The sequence below is a fragment of the Ursus americanus genome, chromosome X, assembly GCF_024610735.1.
Source record: "Ursus americanus isolate L20-20 chromosome X, mUrsAme1.1.p, whole genome shotgun sequence".
In the NCBI taxonomy this organism is placed as follows: Eukaryota; Metazoa; Chordata; class Mammalia; order Carnivora; family Ursidae; genus Ursus; species Ursus americanus.
In genome coordinates, this window is record NC_142164.1 from 59250820 (window position 1) to 59269384 (window position 18565).

Consider the following 18565-nt stretch of genomic DNA (forward strand, 5'->3'; position numbering starts at 1 on the left):
TGTGGAATGTTCTTGCAGTGGCCAACATCAGAAGGGGTGGCGAATATGGAGAGATGTGGCCTAAAGGTGAGGTATTTTCTCTAGAGAAACACAAAGAAGGCATAGTCAAAGCTATATTTGAATGAGTTGATGGGATTAGGAGCAGAAAAGTGTTTTGGCTAGACAAGTGAAAAATAAAGATATTTTCAAACAAGTTGCAGGCACCACTGCCTCTCTAAAAACAGCTCAGTCTTTTCACATGATGTTTTCCTTTATAGTGTATTTATTTTAATGAAGTATGTATTTTTCAGAAGTATTTCCTATGGAGTATAATCAGAGTTGCTCTTTTTAGCAATGCATGGGGTACATTTTTACCTATCACTGTCAGAAGTGAGTCTGTGGGCACTTTTTTGGTATTTATTCTGTCTCTTCTTAGTAAATGCTAGGCTGTATGGTTAGCATTATTTGGCTATCTCAAAACAGGCCATTTTCTCTTAAAATAAAAGAACAATCTAAAATAGAGCTTTTCTGTTCCTAATGTGGGCATCTTTTTGCTTGTTTTCTCTGATTTTCCCAAGGGTGCTGAGAAATAATGTCCTCTTATCATTGCTGCTGTGACTCTGTCATGGGCAGGTTTTAGACCCAAGAGCTCAGTCATTTTTTTTTATTCAGTCTCCATTCTCTGGGCTCCTGAAGTGTATATTCTAGTTGATTGAGGATAGTGCTTCTATACTAAGCTTCACTCCCCAGACTGTCATAGTTTTTTAAGGCCCTACCTCTTCCTTTTCTTTATATCTGGAGCACAGCCTCTCTCCCAGCCTTTTGTGTATTTAGAATTTATAGACTAAGTAATAGCCAGAGGAGGGTGTGGAAATGCATGTTCACTCCCATCAGCCCCAGGCTTCTTTCCTCTTTCATCATTGGTCATCATTTATAGGAAGGCCTACTGGGACAAAGGTAGCCACCAGTGCTCAGGGTTTGTCAGCAGGACCAGGTGAGAGGGGTCTTCTCCCACAATAGGAAATCAGATTTGTGTATATTCACTTGTTCCCAAATCTGAGGCCAAAGTGTATGATTTTCTGTTTCAAATCCAGTTTGCAAAGATGAGGGTAGGTCCATTCCAAACTCCTGCAAAGAGGAGGGGTGAGAAGTGCACCTGTGCAGAGCACTTCCATTGTCCCAGGGTGGGAGAAGCACACACAGCCATATCTTCATTTGCTAGGTGGAACTCAGAAAGTGTTGAGCATGGCTTGAGGTTAATTCCAGCTTCTCCAAAATCCAGGTTCTTTTTGATTACATGCTTTCATACTTTCATCCTCATGGTTCTCTGATATAACAGATCATCTCTTCCTTTGGGGGCATTACCATTTAAGTTCTGGAAATTTGTGCTTCAGAAGGTGCCTCCTCTCTGCTCTTCCACTAACTTTGTCATCATTGACTAAAAAGCAGTTTCTCTCTGCTGAACAGTGAGAGACAGCAAGAGGCCCAAAGAAGACCCGTGTTCTTCCTAAGACTGCTAAGCTGAGTTTCTTGCTTAGAGTACTTGGTGGCTTCCCACTGCCTTCAGGCAGAGGTGGTCTGTGCATCAAAGCCTGAAATGAGCCCTCCAGATGAACTGGTGATAAACTCTGAAAATCAAATGCTTTGAAGGAACACTAAAGTTAAACAGGTGCTAAATTCTGCCAAAGGCTAATGTATCTGAACCTAGTATTTGTTTGAGAAGTCTTTTTCTTATAAAAGAAAAAATACTTTTTATATTTTTTAAGAGAGGTAGAGAGTGAGTATGAATGTGGGTTGGGGGAGGGGCAGAAGGAGAGGGAGAGAGAGATTCTTAAGCAGGTTCCCCACCCAGCGTGGAGCCTGATGTGGGGCTCAATCTCATTACCCTAAGATTGTGACCTGAGCCAAAATAAAGAGTTGGATGCTTAACCCACTGAGCCACCCAGGTGCCCCAAGAAAATAATTTTTTACAGAGTCATCAAATCACTTTAGTACCCAGATAGTAAGAGAAATGTCATGTTTTTGCAGGTAATCTACAGGACAAGACACTGTGTTATAGGCTTATGGGGATCACTTTCCTGGAAAATTTCCAGTGGCATTTAACAGAAAACTATCCCAGGAAACCTTGGGCCAATCTATTCACCACTCTTTACCTCAGTTTTTCCATCTGTACAATGAATGATGGGTTTCACTAAATAATATTTAAAGGGTTCTTCCAGCCCCGATGTCTTATAGTTCTTTGAAATTCAAACAATTGGATTACTAAAGAATTACTTCTTTGGGTATAAAAAGTGTCTGGCATTTATGCCCATCCTAATACAATCTGAAAATTCAGAATAGGGAGAGAATCATATCTTTCTTTGGTCTAGACAGGGGTGCTGTTAACCTCACATCAGTTCTGGCCCTGCAGTTTAATGGGGAGCACCTGGACCATACATCAAGACAGGTAGTCTATCCCCGACTCTTAATAACTTTAAGCAAGGCACATTAGGCTTTGTTCTTTGATGTTACTGAGAAAAAAAATTAATCAACATAGGGCTATTATAAAAAGGAATGAATGAATGACTAGGAAGAGGCTGAAACTTCCCAATTGTAAAGGTGTTTTAAAAATAGTAGGTTCTTATTACAGCTAGACTTAGCTATATGTAAAATGTATTTAATAGTCAATAGCTCCACATTATTCTGGGGAAATAAGGCTTTTATTGACTGGGTGAGGTTTTTGATATTTTTGTAAAATGTGATGAGCTTCAAAACAGAAGCAGTATGGATCAATATCAAAGGATGCAAGTGAAAGTAAGATCAGATCCTTTTCTATGTAGTAATGTTAAGGACACTGTTTTGTTCCTGAATAATCTCCTCAATCTCAAAATCATTCCTAATACAATGCTAAATACCTGCCCTTTCTCTTAAGAGATTTAACATTTACTTTAGTTAATATCATAATTTATACCATTTTAAATAGGTTTTATAAATAATTTGTACTTTTAAGAGGTTAGAGCCCATTTTTTTTTATTTTTAGCTAACATTTTCTCAATTTCTCTTTTGTAATCTGTACCTAACTTTCTGGTCATTTGTGCTGTATTTGTTGTCAATAGTATTTATTGCCAATAATTTGACAACTATTTGTTGATTAGACATACGCATTAAAGTAAATGTATCTTTTTAAAAACATTTTCTACATTGAATAACGCTAAAAATGACAAAGTAATTTTTGCAAGTTCATTAGATATTTTCCCTTTAAGTATTTTTTTAAAGAAAGAAAAAAAAATACCCTGATTCAAAGCAGATGGAGCTGTCAAGGATCACTCACACAGGTAAGCCGAATTGAGCTGATTAGTTGTTAAGTGCTTACAGCTGTTAGTTTAGACTTTGAGGAAATTGTAGAAGATCAGGTCCTCCCCTTACCGGATAAGATTTGAAACAATCATTGTGAAGAAAAATAGAATTGTTATAAGAATTAGGTTTCTTGGATTTGCAAAGTAAAATAAAGAACAAATGAAAAGCAAAAACACAAAGTGCCAAAGACTTCTCAAATTAACAAATACAGCAGGAGATTTTGAGCAGCTTCTTGTCTTAAAAGTGAGTTTGTAGGAAGAAGTAATTCAAACACCTTAAAGCAGACTTAATGAAATGTAAAGTTCTCTGTGAAATAGCTAACATTTTACACTCAAATGTCGGTGAAAGTCTTAAATATAAAATATTTAATTGAAAGCTGAAATATTGCATATTCTATACAGATACATTGAAGCCTCTAAATGTCAAAGACAACCAGAATTTTATATGTGGCAGATAGCTGAACAAACATCCTCAATTTAATATTAGTTCTTTAAAGGCTCTGGGTGAGTAAGTTGAAAACTTAAAAAGGAAAAAAAAACTTTTTTAACCTTAGAATTTTTTGATCATACAGTTTTATTTGACTAAAAGCAAAAACAAGCCTAGCAAAGTGAGATCTGTAGTTGCTAATTTCTGGAAACTGATCATTTATTATCAAACCCATCCTGCATAAAACTGCCAGATAAGATTTTATTATTGCTGTGTTCTCTTGCCCAAACATTTCCAATGGCTCCCCATCAGGAGCTAGATTAAAGCTCTAAGGCTTCATCTCAAGGACAAGACCCTCAAAAATCCAATCTAACCCACCTAATACTATATATGGTGCGAACAGGGATTTGTCAGCCACCATAGCTTAAGCATCTAAATTGTAAAACTAAAATTACTGACACTCTATGGGGAAAGGCAAATACTACACATATGAACAGACTACTTCTAAACCTAAGAAATTAGAATTATAGAAAATAAATAACAAATAAGGTTAATGAACTTTAGTCCTTGGGCTCTTGTGGAGCACTGGTAATCCTGACCCATAGGCTTCGATTCTAACTAGGTGGAGTCCTAACCTCAAAGGAAACAGAAACACATCACCTTTCTTATCAAACTCATCCCTTCTTTAGTCTACTCATTGATATACTCTACTGTGCTTTTCTGCATTTGCTCCTCAAGTCCTAGAATATCTACCAAGGGATACTACAGTACAGTGGTTAGAACACAGACTGACTGTTTTGTTCTGACACTAGCTGTGTTATCTTAAGCAAGTTACTAAAACTCTCTGTGCTTCCTAGTGTATTTATGAATATTAAATGAACCTGGTATAAAATATTCTGGAGAAGGTAGCTGGCAGGGATTAGCTGCTATGTAAGCGTTTGTTATTATTATTTTTTCTTCCTTTTTCCTTCAAGGCCTGGTTTAGCTCCCATCATCTCCAGGAAGTCATATAATATCCTTGTGCACTTTTGAACTCCAATATCACTTACAATCATCATGACTCCTTTAGTGTTTCATCTTATGCCACCATGGGAAATAGCCCACACATTAAAAACATTATTTTAAACTGTTTTTAATGTGTTCAAGTCTTGCCTCTCCAAATAGACTATAAATTCTTTGAGAACAAGAACCATGCTTTATATTTTTTTATTCCTCTGAACATATCATTATATAGAATATGCTCAAGGTATATTTGTCAAATGAATGAATTAATAACTGATCATGACAGATGGAAGATTTCACAGGTTTCAGCATAGAATAGAACATTTTGACCACAGGAAAGAAGTGAGTATTTCTCTTTCTTTGAAGTGTAGCTGCCAGTAAATTCAGAATTTACCAGTAAATTCTGGGTAGTTATAAATTTTCTCTGACAAGGAAGTGAGCTTATATTCTGCTTATAGGTAATCTGCCTGTTTTGGAGCAGATTTATTCCATTTTAACCAAGGTAAATTATTCTTAATAGGAAAGTAGCTATTAAATTTTCATAGCTTCACCAAGGTTGTAAGACAGTTTGACACATTTCATTGAATGAAAAATACAGGCAAAATAGCAAAGATAAAATTTCTGGGAAATTTCTAGAATATTTCATGAACATATGTAACCTCAATACAGCTAGGGACCCACAAAACAGGTCTTTATTTAATATTACACATTAAACTATTCACAAGAAATACCCAAAATTATAGTGTGTATAGGTACAGTACTTACCAACCACTTCACATCATAGAATATGTGAGCAATGATAATATTTATAGGACATGCTAAAATAAGCAGAGTTCTTAATCCAGGAGTAACTGGCACTAGGACTTTGGTAACTTCAAACCTAGAACTCTGGCTACTTCAGGTCCTAGCTTACCACTCTGAGCAGTAAGAGAACACAAGTCTCAGCACAGTTATAACCTATCTGCAACACACATATATCAGTTGAAGAACTCTGCTCCTTTTCCAATACAAAGTGCTTTGGAAACAAAACAAAACAAAACAAAACAAAACAAAACAAAACAAAACAAAACAAAACAGTGCTTCAGTCTGTATCTATGCGATAGAGTCTGTGCCTGACACAGATAAAAATGATACCACTGAATTCTCGCAGATAGTGCTGTGAGAGGTGGAGCATGCCTTACACCACCTGACCCATACTGGCCCCAAGCCAACCAGTAAGCTGAGTGAGCTGAGCTGCATGGGGACCCTGTCATACAGAGCCCTCACCTCAGTAATTCAACAGCTTAGCCTAGGACCCAAGGCAATGGTAACTCCTCATTATGAGCAAATGGCAGATACCTCTGGCCTCTCAAGTCTGATCCTATTCTGGCTTGTTGAATGCAGATAGGGTGGTACAAGAATAGTAGCCTCTAGCCACCGAGTCTCACAGACTCAAGGAACTATGATGAACATTGTGCCCCAAATACATAAGGTGCCATCCTCTCTTGGTAACCATAGACATAGGTCTTGACAGGTGGAAGGTGAAAAGAATCTCTGAACAACACAAGTGAAGAAAATAGTAACCATGAGCCATCTGGCCACCAGTTTTCATTCTATGACACCTTGATATTGTGTGAGAGAGAAATGGTACAATAATGTACCACAGTTGACCAACAGAAAGTGCATACTACACTTTGGAAAATTTTACTCGTTATTTATAGATTTGTACTTGTAACATGAACAAAATATTTTCTCACCTTTTGGGGTGGTATGATGAAATTGAGTTAGAAATCACAGGTTTTGTAAAATAGCTTTTGTAAAAAAACTATAGAAATGTCTTCTGGAAATGACTTTCAGAAATGTTTTTCTTAGACCATTACAGAAGTGACATGAATCCCTGTCCAATCCATGACTCAAAGAAGAAATTTCAAAGCAAAAGGAAATATGCAGAACTAAATGGGAATAAAAATTCAATATATTAAAAATGTGGTTCGCAGCTAAAAGTAGTTTACACTACAAAGTAAATTTATAACACTAAGTGCTTACATTAAGAATGAGAAAAGGTCTTAAATAAATAATGTGAATACCAACACTAACAAACTAGAAAGAAGAGCAAAATAAATAAAGTGTGCACAAGGAAGGAAATAATGAGACTGATAAGAATTTTAAAAAATCAGAGAAAAACAACAAAACTAATGGTTGGTTCTTTGAAAAGACCCATAATGGGCAAACTTCCAGCAAGGTTGACAAAGATAAAAAGAAAAAAATAACAAATCACCAATATTAGAAATAAAAATGAGGCTATCATTACAGATCCTGCCACCATTAAAATGGTAGCAATGGAATATTACAACCAATTTTATGCTCATAAATTCAAAAATTTATAATAAATGGACCAGTACCTCCAAAATCACAAAATATGAAAACAACTGAGTTGAAATAGGTAGCTGAAACAACCGTATGCCTATAATGGAAATTGGATTTGTAATTTAAAAGATGATATTGAGAAGGACTTTTGTAATGGCAGAGTAAAGACCTCCAAAAATCTAATCCTTCATAAAAGCAAAAAAAAAAAAATTTAAAAAGTTCAAAATCAACTTTTTTTAGAAATCTCGAAAATTAGATGCTCTGTCTATTGCTGAGAGTGGAGTGTTGAGGTCCCCTACTATTCAAGTAATATTATCAATGTGTTTCTTTATTTTGGTTAACATTTGGCTTATGTAGTTGGCTGCTCCCATGTTGTGGGCATAGATATTTACAATTGTTAGATCTTCTTGTTGGATAGACACTTTAAGAGTGATATAGTGTACCTCTGTATCTCTTACTATAGTCTCTAGCTTAAAATCTAATTTGTCTGTTATGAGAATTGCTACCCCAGCTTTCTTTTGAAGTCTGTTGGCATGACAAATGGTTCTCTATCCCTTCACTTTCAGTCTGGATGTATCTTTAGGTTCGAAATGAGTCTCTTATACACAGCATATGGATGGGTCTTCTCTTTGTATCCAATCTGCAACCCTGTGCCATTTCATGGGACCATTTAGGCTGTTCATGTTGAGAGTGATTATTGAAATATATGATTTTATTGCCATCATGTTGCCTGTGAAGTCCTTGTTTCTATGGATTGTCTCTGTAAATTTCTGGTCTATGTTACTCTTGGAGTCTTTCTTCTTTTACAGAACCCCCCCCCTTAATATTTCTTGCAGGGCTGGCTTGATGGTCACATATTCTTTCTTTTTCTGCTGGTCTTAGAAACTCCTTTTCTCTCCATCTATTCTGAATGACAGCCTTGCTGTATACAGTATCCTTGGCTGCATGTTCTTCTCAATTAGTACCCTGAATATGTCTTGCCAGCCCTTTCTGGCTGTCCAGGTCTCTGTGGATAAGTCTGATGATAAGGAGAAGTAACAACAACTAACAGAACCCACAGCAAATCTTGGGGTGAGAGAGGGACTCTGATCATCAGAGTTGCTACATTATATTATTTAAAATGTGTAATTATTAACAAAAAAAATGTGACACATGAAAAGAAATAGGAAACTATGGCTCATACACAAGTAAGAAATAATCAATAGTACTTGTCCCTGAAGTGCCCACATGTGATATTTACTAAATGAAGACTTTAAATCAGCTATTGCAATTATAAAAAAGAACATAAGGTACTTACGGACTTGAAAAATATAGTTGCTAAAATGAGCAAATTACTACAGAAGCTCAAGTGGAGTTTGGAAGTGGCAAAAGAAAGAATCAGCAAACTGAAGACAGCTTAAATGAGATTTTGTGGTCTGAGAAGCATAAAGAAAAAGCAATGAAGAATAAATGAACAGATCCTCAGGGACCAATGGGACACTATCAAGTGTTTATCAAGATGCAAATAAAAGTCTCCAAAGGAGAAGAGAGAAAGGGACAAAAATAATATTTGAAAAATTAAAGGCCAAAAACTTCTCAAATTAGAAACTAACAATCTATACACCTAAGAAGCTCAGTGAACTCCAAGTAGGATCAACAGAAAGACATCCACACCTGGACACATAATAGCTAAACTTTTGAAAGACAAATACAAAGCAGCAAAAGAAGAAACTCATCACATTACAAGGCATCCTCAACATTAAGGAACTTGTCACCAGAAACTATAAAATAAAAGGCTGTAGGAGGATACATTCAAAGTGTGGAAAGAAAAATATTATTAACCAATGATTTTATATTCAGCAAAATTATCCTTCACAAATGAAAGAGAAAGTTAATCTTTCCCAGATAAATAAAAACAGACAAATTGTCACTAATAGATATCCTCTATAAGAAATGCTAAAGGGTGTCTTTCAATCTTAAATGAAAGGACAACAGACAATAATTCTAATGCACACAAAAAATAGAGAGCTGGGGTAGAGTTAACTACATATATAAATATATAATATATATAAATGTATTTCTGTTTATGACCTTTTTTCTTACCTGATTTAGAAGACACTTCTATAGAGACACCTGGGTGGCTTAGTTGGCTAATGTCTGACTCTTGATCTCTCAGCCCAGGTCTTGATCTCAGGGTCATGAATTCAAGTCCCGTGTTGGGTTCCACACTGGGTGTGGAGTCCACTTAAAAAAAGACACTTCTATAAAGTAATAATTATAAAGCTATGTGGATCAGCTTTAATACATACAGATATAAATTGTATGGCAATAGCACAGAAGACATTGAAAGGAACATAGCTATACTATTGCTATTACATTAGTATTAATTCAAATTAAATGGGTATAAAATGTTAAATTTAATACTCAGGGTAATCCCTGATAAAAATAAAATTAAACATATAGTAAAAGAAACAACAGGGGAATGAAAATGGGACACTAGAAAATATCTATTTAACACAAAAGAAGGCATTAATGGAATAATATGGAACAAAAAAGAAGTCAGACATAAAAAAACAAAAAGCAAAATGACAGTAAAAGTCAATGAAGACATACAAATGGCTAACAGACACATAAAAAAATGTTCAAAATCATTAGCCATCAAGGAAATTCAAATCAAAACCACACTGAGATACCACCTTACGCCAGTTAGAATGGCAAAAATTGACAAGGCAGGAAACAACAATTGTTGGAGAGGACGTGGAGAAAGGGGATCCCTCCTACATTGTTGGTGGGAATGCAAGTTGGTACAGCCACTCTGGAAAACAGTGTGGAGGTCCCTTCAAAAGTTAAAAATTGAGCTACCCTATGACCCAGCCATTGCACTACTGGCTATTTACCCCAAAAATACAGATGTAGTGAAGAGAAGGGCCATATACACCCCAATGTTCATAGCAGCATTGTCCACAATAGCTAAATTGTGGAAGGAGCCGAGATGCCCTTCAGCAGATGACTGGATTAAGAAGTTGTGGTCCATATATACAATGGAATATTACTCAGCTATCAAAAAGGACGATTTCTCAACATTTGCTGCAACATGGACGGCACTGGAGGAGATAATGCTAAGTGAAATAAGTCAAGCAGAGAAAGACAACTATCATATGATTTCTCTCATCTATGGAACATAAGAACTAGAAAGATCGATAGGAGAAGAAAAGGATAAAGAAAGGGGACATCAACAGAAGGGGGAATGAAGCATGAGAGAGTATGGACTCTGAGAAAGAAACTGAGGGCTTCAGAGGGGAGGGGAGTGGGGGAATGGGATAGGCTGGTGATGGGTAGTAAGGAGGGCACGTATTGCATGGTGCACTAGGTGTTATACACAACGAATGAATCATGGAACTTTACATCAAAAACCAGGGATGTACTGTATGGTGACTAACATAATATAATTTAAAAAATATTATTTAAAAAAAAGTCAATGAACCAAAGATGCTTTTGGAAAAGAGCAACAAAATTGTCAAGACTAGGTTGACCAAGAAAAAAGAGAGAAGGAATACATTTTTAAAATCTGAAATAAAAGCAGAGATAATCACTACTAACATTACAAAAATAACAAGCATCATGAAAGAATATTATAAACAGTTTTATTCTGACACATTAGATAATCTAGATGAAACAGATAAATCCCTAAAAAGAGCAAACTACCAAAACTCAATGAAGAGGAGTAGAAAATCTGAATGGGACTATAACAAATAAATAGATTACAGTCATAATTAAAAAATGACCTGCAAAGAGAAGTCCAGGTCCAATTGGCTTCACTGGTGATACCCATCAAATATTTAAAGAATAACACCATTCCTCATAAACTCTTCCAAAAGATAGAAGGGAACATTTTCAACTCATTTAATGAAGCCATTATTATTCTCATACCAGAACCAAAAATATCACAAGGAAAGAAAACCGGACTATATTCCTTATGAATATAGAACCAATAAAAACAAACTCCCATTAAAATTCTAGCAAACCAAATCCATCACCCTTGAAAAGGATTATGCACCATAAACAAATGGGATTTATCTCACGAATGTAATGCAAAATTGAATTAATACATGAAAACAAATCAATGTAACACATCATATTGATAGGATAAACGACAAAAAAACACATGATCATATTAGTAGTCACAGAAAAAGCATTTGACAAACCCAACAACTTTGCATAATAAAAACACTTAATAAACTAGGTATAGAACAGATCTTCATCAATCAAAATTAGATGATTTAAGAAAAGTGCACAGCTTACATCATACTGGTGAAATAACAAATATTTACCTTTAAGATCAAGAATAAGATAAAAATGCTCTCTCCAATCTTACTCAACATTGTATTTAAATTCTAGCCAAATTATTAAGCATGAAAAAAGTCATCTAGATTGTAAAGAAAGAAGCTAAATTATTTGGGAATAATTAAATATATGGTAGGTAATTCTGAGTTTGTCAATTGGAAAACCTAATACTGTTAAGATGGCACTACTCCCCAAACTGACTTCTCCAAACAGATTGAGCATAATCTCCAACAAATCCCAACTGACTTTATTTTTTTGCAAATTAAAATCACAATGAGTTACTAGTACAAGTTTATTGGAATAACAACAGTGGCAGCAACAACAAAAACAACAAAAGTAACAACAAATTCTGGCCAGGTAGAGGGTAAACTGGATGACTAATACACTGCTGCTGGAAATTTTAAATGTACCTCTACAGTACAGTTTAGCAGGTTCCTAAAATCTAAACACACAACTACCATACAATGCAGCAATTGCACCCTTCAGCATTTAGTCAGAGAAATGAAAACTTAACCTTCACACAAAAACCTCTACATTAGTGACCATAGAAGCTTTATTTATCATAGCCCCAAAACTGGTAGCTATTCATATGCCTATCCACTGGTCAACAGTTAAACTGGTACATCCATACCACAAAATACAATTCAATGGAAATATACTCCCTTCTCACTAATATTTTGATATATATCCAATAATGACTTATTTTAGAAGCATTGTGCTTATTGTACACTACTGTTATAGTTCTAATTTTTAAGTCAGCATTAAGGGAATGCAATATTTTAATCCCAACATCTTTATCCAGAGGCCCTTTGTCATTTTTGTCTTTTAAGATAAACTGGCCCTGTGAAAACAGGATTACATTTTATCCTGTTAATCTGGTTTAGTACATTCCCTTTTTTTTCCATATTATTTATTTGAGAGAGACAGACAGACAGAGAGAGTGCGTGCAAGATAGCACAGCAGGGGGAGCAGCACAGGGAAAAGAAGAAGCAGGCTCCTTATTGAGCAGGGAGCCTGATGTGGGGCTGGATGTGGAGCTTGATACCAGGACCCCTGTATCAGGACCTGAGCCTAAGGCAGATGCTTAACCAACTGAGCCGCCCAGACGTTTCCAGTTTAGTATATTCTTGGTTATCAAACTACTCATAGTTTTGGGACCTTGAACCGATAAATATCCATGTTGTATCAAAAAGCATCAAAGACCTCAAACACTTTTAAAAAATGTATATTCAGTGTGTGTAGACACATACAATGACTAGAATTCAAACTATACACTGTGATTATGGATCTTTTGTGTCATTTGCCTTTTGTGTTTTTTTTTAAGTTTTGATAATGTAATTATGAACTTTTAAAAGTTGGAAAACAAATGTTATTAAAAAATAGTATTATCCCCCTTAGTCAGAGTCCAGAAGGAGAGACATGCATATGAACAACTCAACTAAAATATAGCATAATATGTGTGTGTGAAGTTTCATTCTTTTGTGAATAGCAGCTGGGGTCTTCACCCCTTCTACCCACTGGAATGCTCTGTATCCTGACTAGCGAGGGGCTCAAGGCAAGTGCCCTGATTCAGCACACCTAAGGGACTTTTGAATTTGACTATGAAAATTCAGGGTAAAAATTGGATTAGTTTATCTTGATCCCCTATGTGTGGTGCTAGGGCCCATAGAGCCTTTTTGAAATGTGACACCCCATCTCACCCTCACTTCATGAATGTTACAACTATAGAAAAGAATCATGGTGACAGGTTTCAAAGCAATAGTATCTTTGCCAGATAGGTCTTTCTTCTGCTTGGCATCATGGTTTGAAGAACATCCAACCTGAGTTTTACCAAACAGCTCTTAATGTAGCTAAGTATTTGGCCTGTGCATGAATTCCCTTTAAGCCAAATACAGTATCTATGGAAGTTCAGTAGTGAGTAACTTTGTTACTTCAGCTTGGGTCTTACTAAGAAATTATGCTTCCTTTAAATTTTTATTTGTTGGTATTTCTATGAGACAATTTTTTCTGAAACTTAAAAAATTCAGTAAAATTTTAAAAAGTATGATTAGTCATTAGAGTAATTGGTAAGAGATCACAAAATATTCACAACACAAAAGAAATATAAAAAATCAATTTCAGGCAATATTTAAAGGAAGGTAAAATGCTAAAACATCAACACTCCCCCCCAAAAAAGTGACCATAAAAATGGAATATAGACTGAATTTTCAAACAAAAAATATTTAATTTGAAGACATTGATTTTTGTGCAGTATGAAAGCATGATTTTATTCCCCTCTTATTCTAGTAAAAATTTGAATTATTTGTACCATTTTCTATAGCTGAAATATTACATTAAACTTTAATTATCATGTACAAAGTGTGTGATCCAAATCCAAAATCAAAATTCTGTCATGTTTAATGACAACAAATATACAATTTAATAAGAGTTTGATGATACAACTTGTACTGATTTCAAGCTTTTCTATTATATTTAATTTTAATTTTTTAACTCTCTCAGGTACTTAAAAATAAATCTAGTATACATGTATACATTTCAACAAAATAGAAATCTCCTATAACTACGTTCTGTACATCTGCTCAGTATAATGTGTGTTTACATACTGATGTGAAGTACAAATTTGTAATCATGAACATTTGAAACTTTGACAGGAAATGATACTAGTCTTTTTTCTCTCAATATTTTATTGAAACAGCATGTCAAAAGTTGGTCAGCACTACACATGTAAATAGTTTTAAAACTGAATATGTTTCCAATGTTCTATATATCTATTTATACTGTTTTATGTTGTAATCTAAACCATGTTTATTTGCACAGTTTTAATACAAATTATCATTTAATTGCAAACCAAACCTAAGAAGGTTAAATGTATACGAAGGCACTTATATCAAAGCAACTGCCACCAATGCCTAAACTATGCATTTGGTTTGTTTTAAACTGATCCAATAAACATGGTAAATTCCAGTGAAATCAACTGGCAAACTGTTGCTGTATATCAGAATATTATTGTTATTTTGGCTAATTGAAGATTTTTCAGCACAAAGGCAACGTATCTCTAAATTACAGTAAAAACATTTTACTTCCACCATGTCAATTCCATTAACAAAATACAGTACATGCAATTAGATATTTCTCAGCATATTTAAATCTGCCTTTCCACATAAGTATATATAATTAATAGTATAAGTATGTGATGAGTAGGTGTTCTTTCTGGTATCTCTTTTTGAGAAGAGAAAGAAGAAAAAGAAACAGTATAAATTATTTAAAACAAAATTAAACTAAAACTCCATTGATTTTATAAATTACAATGTGACATCTGTAATTTATTAAATTGCATATCCAGATAAGGAAAAGCTCTCTTATTGATATTTAATAAGGAGATAACCACTATATATAACCCTATTGTATTTAACCCTACTGTATACTTGGGACATATAACTCTATTGTCTGAAAGCATCTAAAGTTGTCATTGGCATGTTTGTAGATTTTTGTAAAACATATTTTAAGCATTTATACAAAAAGTTTATTTCAACGATGTCTGATTTAGCATTACACTAATAACACTTAAAATGTATATGTTGTCTGCCTTATGTATACCATGATTTTTCCCAAGATTAATGATTAGGAAATTGAAAGAGAAATTTTCCATAATGTCCAATACACATGCTTATTTTTATTCATCATTGACACCTTGTCAAGTTGTCAGCACATAGGATTCTGATCATTCAAAGAGTGATTCACTGACTATAACTTGCTAATTCTGTTTGTGCATTTCTTTTTTTTTAATCACAATTGTGCATTTCTTTTCATGACATAGATACGCTTCAATCTCATAAAAGAAAATATAAAGTCATGTCCATTTCCAGACAACATGTAGAACCCATGCTTAATAGCAGTGAAATATCATAAATATTTACCTTCATAGCTTGGGGGAAAATAACTCTCCATTTTTGTAATACAGTGAATAGGAACAATGATATTAATGTTTGAAGACTCTAATATTATATAATCTAAAGTTATATATTGGACTTCAAGATGTAATGTCCAGAGGGCTTATCTCCTCTATTTGATTAAAAGAAATAATAGTTTTGATGTTCTACGCTATGTTATCTAAAGTTATATATTGGTCTGTGAAATATAATTAATAGAGAATTTATCCACTTAGACATGTGTTCTGCAACTAGGCTCAAACTTGAAATAAAGTCCTTAAAAAAAAAAGAAATAAAATCCTTGATTTCAGATTGACTGACTATGCCACAAAATAGAACCTTACTGACAAGGGAATCTGACTACAGGTCTAGGTTTGACCAAGAGTTATGCAAAGATATAGCAACATTTACTTATTTATTGAACCAATGTACAGATTTTAACAAGTTGATGAAAAGTTTATTTTTTCTATATCTACTTGGGGTAAGTCATATTGCCAGGTCAGGTTACGAGTCAGATTTTATACATCTAGTCAGCTATATTAAGTTGCTTTCTTCTAAAAGGGGGAAGGGTATGATAAAACCAAATGGAAATAGCAGTTTTAGTTATTAGACTTGGATATCTATTAAGTATCATTTGGCTACTTTCATTTGCTAACTATTTCTCACCTTGTCTAACCAAGAGTGGCTTTTGATTTTTGTAGGTTTTCAAAGCAAGACTAATATTTAGTTGATTGAGTTGAAATTAATAAAATTCCATAGTATTTTGGTTTTTATTCCATAACCATAGCCTCAATTTACCAAGTTACTCAAGTTTCACACTATCTTATTAAGGAGTAAGAATTTATTCAGTATAAAATAGTAAGGACACCACACATTAATTATGCATCAATTAAAGTTGTTAACAGCTTCCTGCAGATAAGTAAGTTGTTCATAAAGTAGGGGACTGCTTACTGAACTCCTTGAGGTCTCTTCCAAGGTTAATTTTCAAAGAAGCCTTTCCCTTGGTTACTTATTCAATTAAAAGTATGAAATGACAATTTATAAACATTATACAAAAACAGCTTAAAATAGATATTTAGATTCTAACATTTAAACTTTTACCCTTTTATATTAATCATCTTTACCAATATAGTTCTGTATTATCAATTTTAAATGGCTAATATATAACAAACTTATCTGAAATACAAATCATGGGCTACATATGCTTGAATGAATACAGACTTAGTGCCTTCCCTTAAATAATTATTAAAAAGTAACCCAGAGATTTTCTGAATTTTTCAGTTAAATACTTTGTCATTAATTACCAAGTATCTGCCATATATACCATCAGACTAAGTTTCATTATACTTTACTATGGGAATTTCTGCTTTAAAAAATTGTAATTTGTTTTAACAGTAACCTGTTTTGGAGTATACAGAAATAAAGTGTACTTGCTACTTTAATCCCTAATTTGATAAACCCAGGTTTAGTACAGATAAACCCTGGGTAGTAGAGATTTCCTGCCTCAAAGAACTTTTTTTAAAAATTTATATTTACTAGTTTATTTCTTTTTTTTAATAATTTTTTATTATATTATGTTAGTCACCATACAGTACATCCCTAGATTTTGATGTAAAGTTCCATGATTCATTACTTGCATATAACACCCAGTGTAACATGCAATACGTGCCCTCCTTAATACCCATCACGAGCCTATCCCATTCCCCCACCCCCTCCCCTCTGAAGCCCTAAGTTTGTTTCCCAGAGTCCATAGTCTCTCATGGTTCATTCCCCCTTCTGTTTCCACCACCTTTCTTCTTCCCTTTCTTCTCCTACTGATCTTCCTACTTCTTATGCTCCATAAATGAGGGAAACCATATGATAATTGTCTTTCTCTGCTTGACTTATTTCACTTAGCATTATCTCCTCCAGTCCTGTCCATGTTGCAGCGAATGTTGAGAAATCGTTCTTTTTGATAGCTGAGTAATATTCCATTGTATATATGGACCACAGCTTCTTAATCCAGTCATCTGTTGAAGGGCATCTCACTCCTTCCATGATTTAGCTATTGTGGACAATGCTGCTATGAACATTGGGGTGCATATGGTCCTTCTCTTCACTACATCTGTATCTTTGGGCTAAATACCCAGTAGTTCAATTGCTGGATCATAGGGTAGTTCAATTTTTAACTTTTTCAGAGACCTCCACACTGTTTTCCAAAGTGGCTGTACCAACTTGCATTCCCACCAACACTTTTATAATAGGTATCTAATTAGTATGGTCTACAAATAATATTTCATCTTGACTAGAATATTCAGTTTAAAAATAACCATGTGCTATTCTATCCCTATTCCCCAAAGTGAAGGAGAATATAATTTTAATGCATATATAGGAAGGCACATTTATAAGGTACACTTAAGAGGGAGTAACCATTTTAAGAAAAACTAAATAATAATATGCTCTTCCTAATGTGTGTTTGAAAAGTTAGAAAAAGCTGTTTAGGAATTTGGTTAGTTTGAGAAAAGTCAAGCCATGCCATTGTGATGTGAAGCAACTTGGCTTAATAAATTGTAGAGCTAGTGGCATAAACATTTCAATTTGATTTATTTTAAAGGTATACAAGTTATATGTAGGTTATACTTAACAATTTTTTTCAGAAAATTTGGGACCAGGTGAAAGGAAACATTTCAACTTCATAAAATAAAATCTCATTTATGCTACCTTTTGTCTAGTCCAATTTACCAGGACTGACTCACAGGAGTGAAATTACACTGTACCAATGTAATGATATTTTCATATTTATGGACTCAAATATATTATCTCCCTTCAAATAATAATGTATTAGTCTTTTAGGAGAACTACAACAATTTGTTTTTGTAAACTGTACAAAACAGTTAAAGGAATAAGTAGGTAAGTTTCACCTGGGAATGATCCAAAAAATAAAAGGAAATGAAAGATCAAATTTACTTAGAATATTTTGTTTTTCATTTAATCTTTGTGTTCCTTCAGGATTAAATGAACTTTAGGCTACAACAATTAATATTTGAAAATCTGTGTCCTTATTTATACCTTAGAACTGAGATTAATAGCTTCTTCAACAGTAAAGTATAAAAGTATAAGGCAAATAAACAATGATTTTTTCTACAATTACTAGAGAATTACAATGAATATAATATTCATAGGCAAAACTGAAATTGTTTCACTGCTTTCACAGCAATTAAATCCAGCTTCTTTTGGTCATTGTC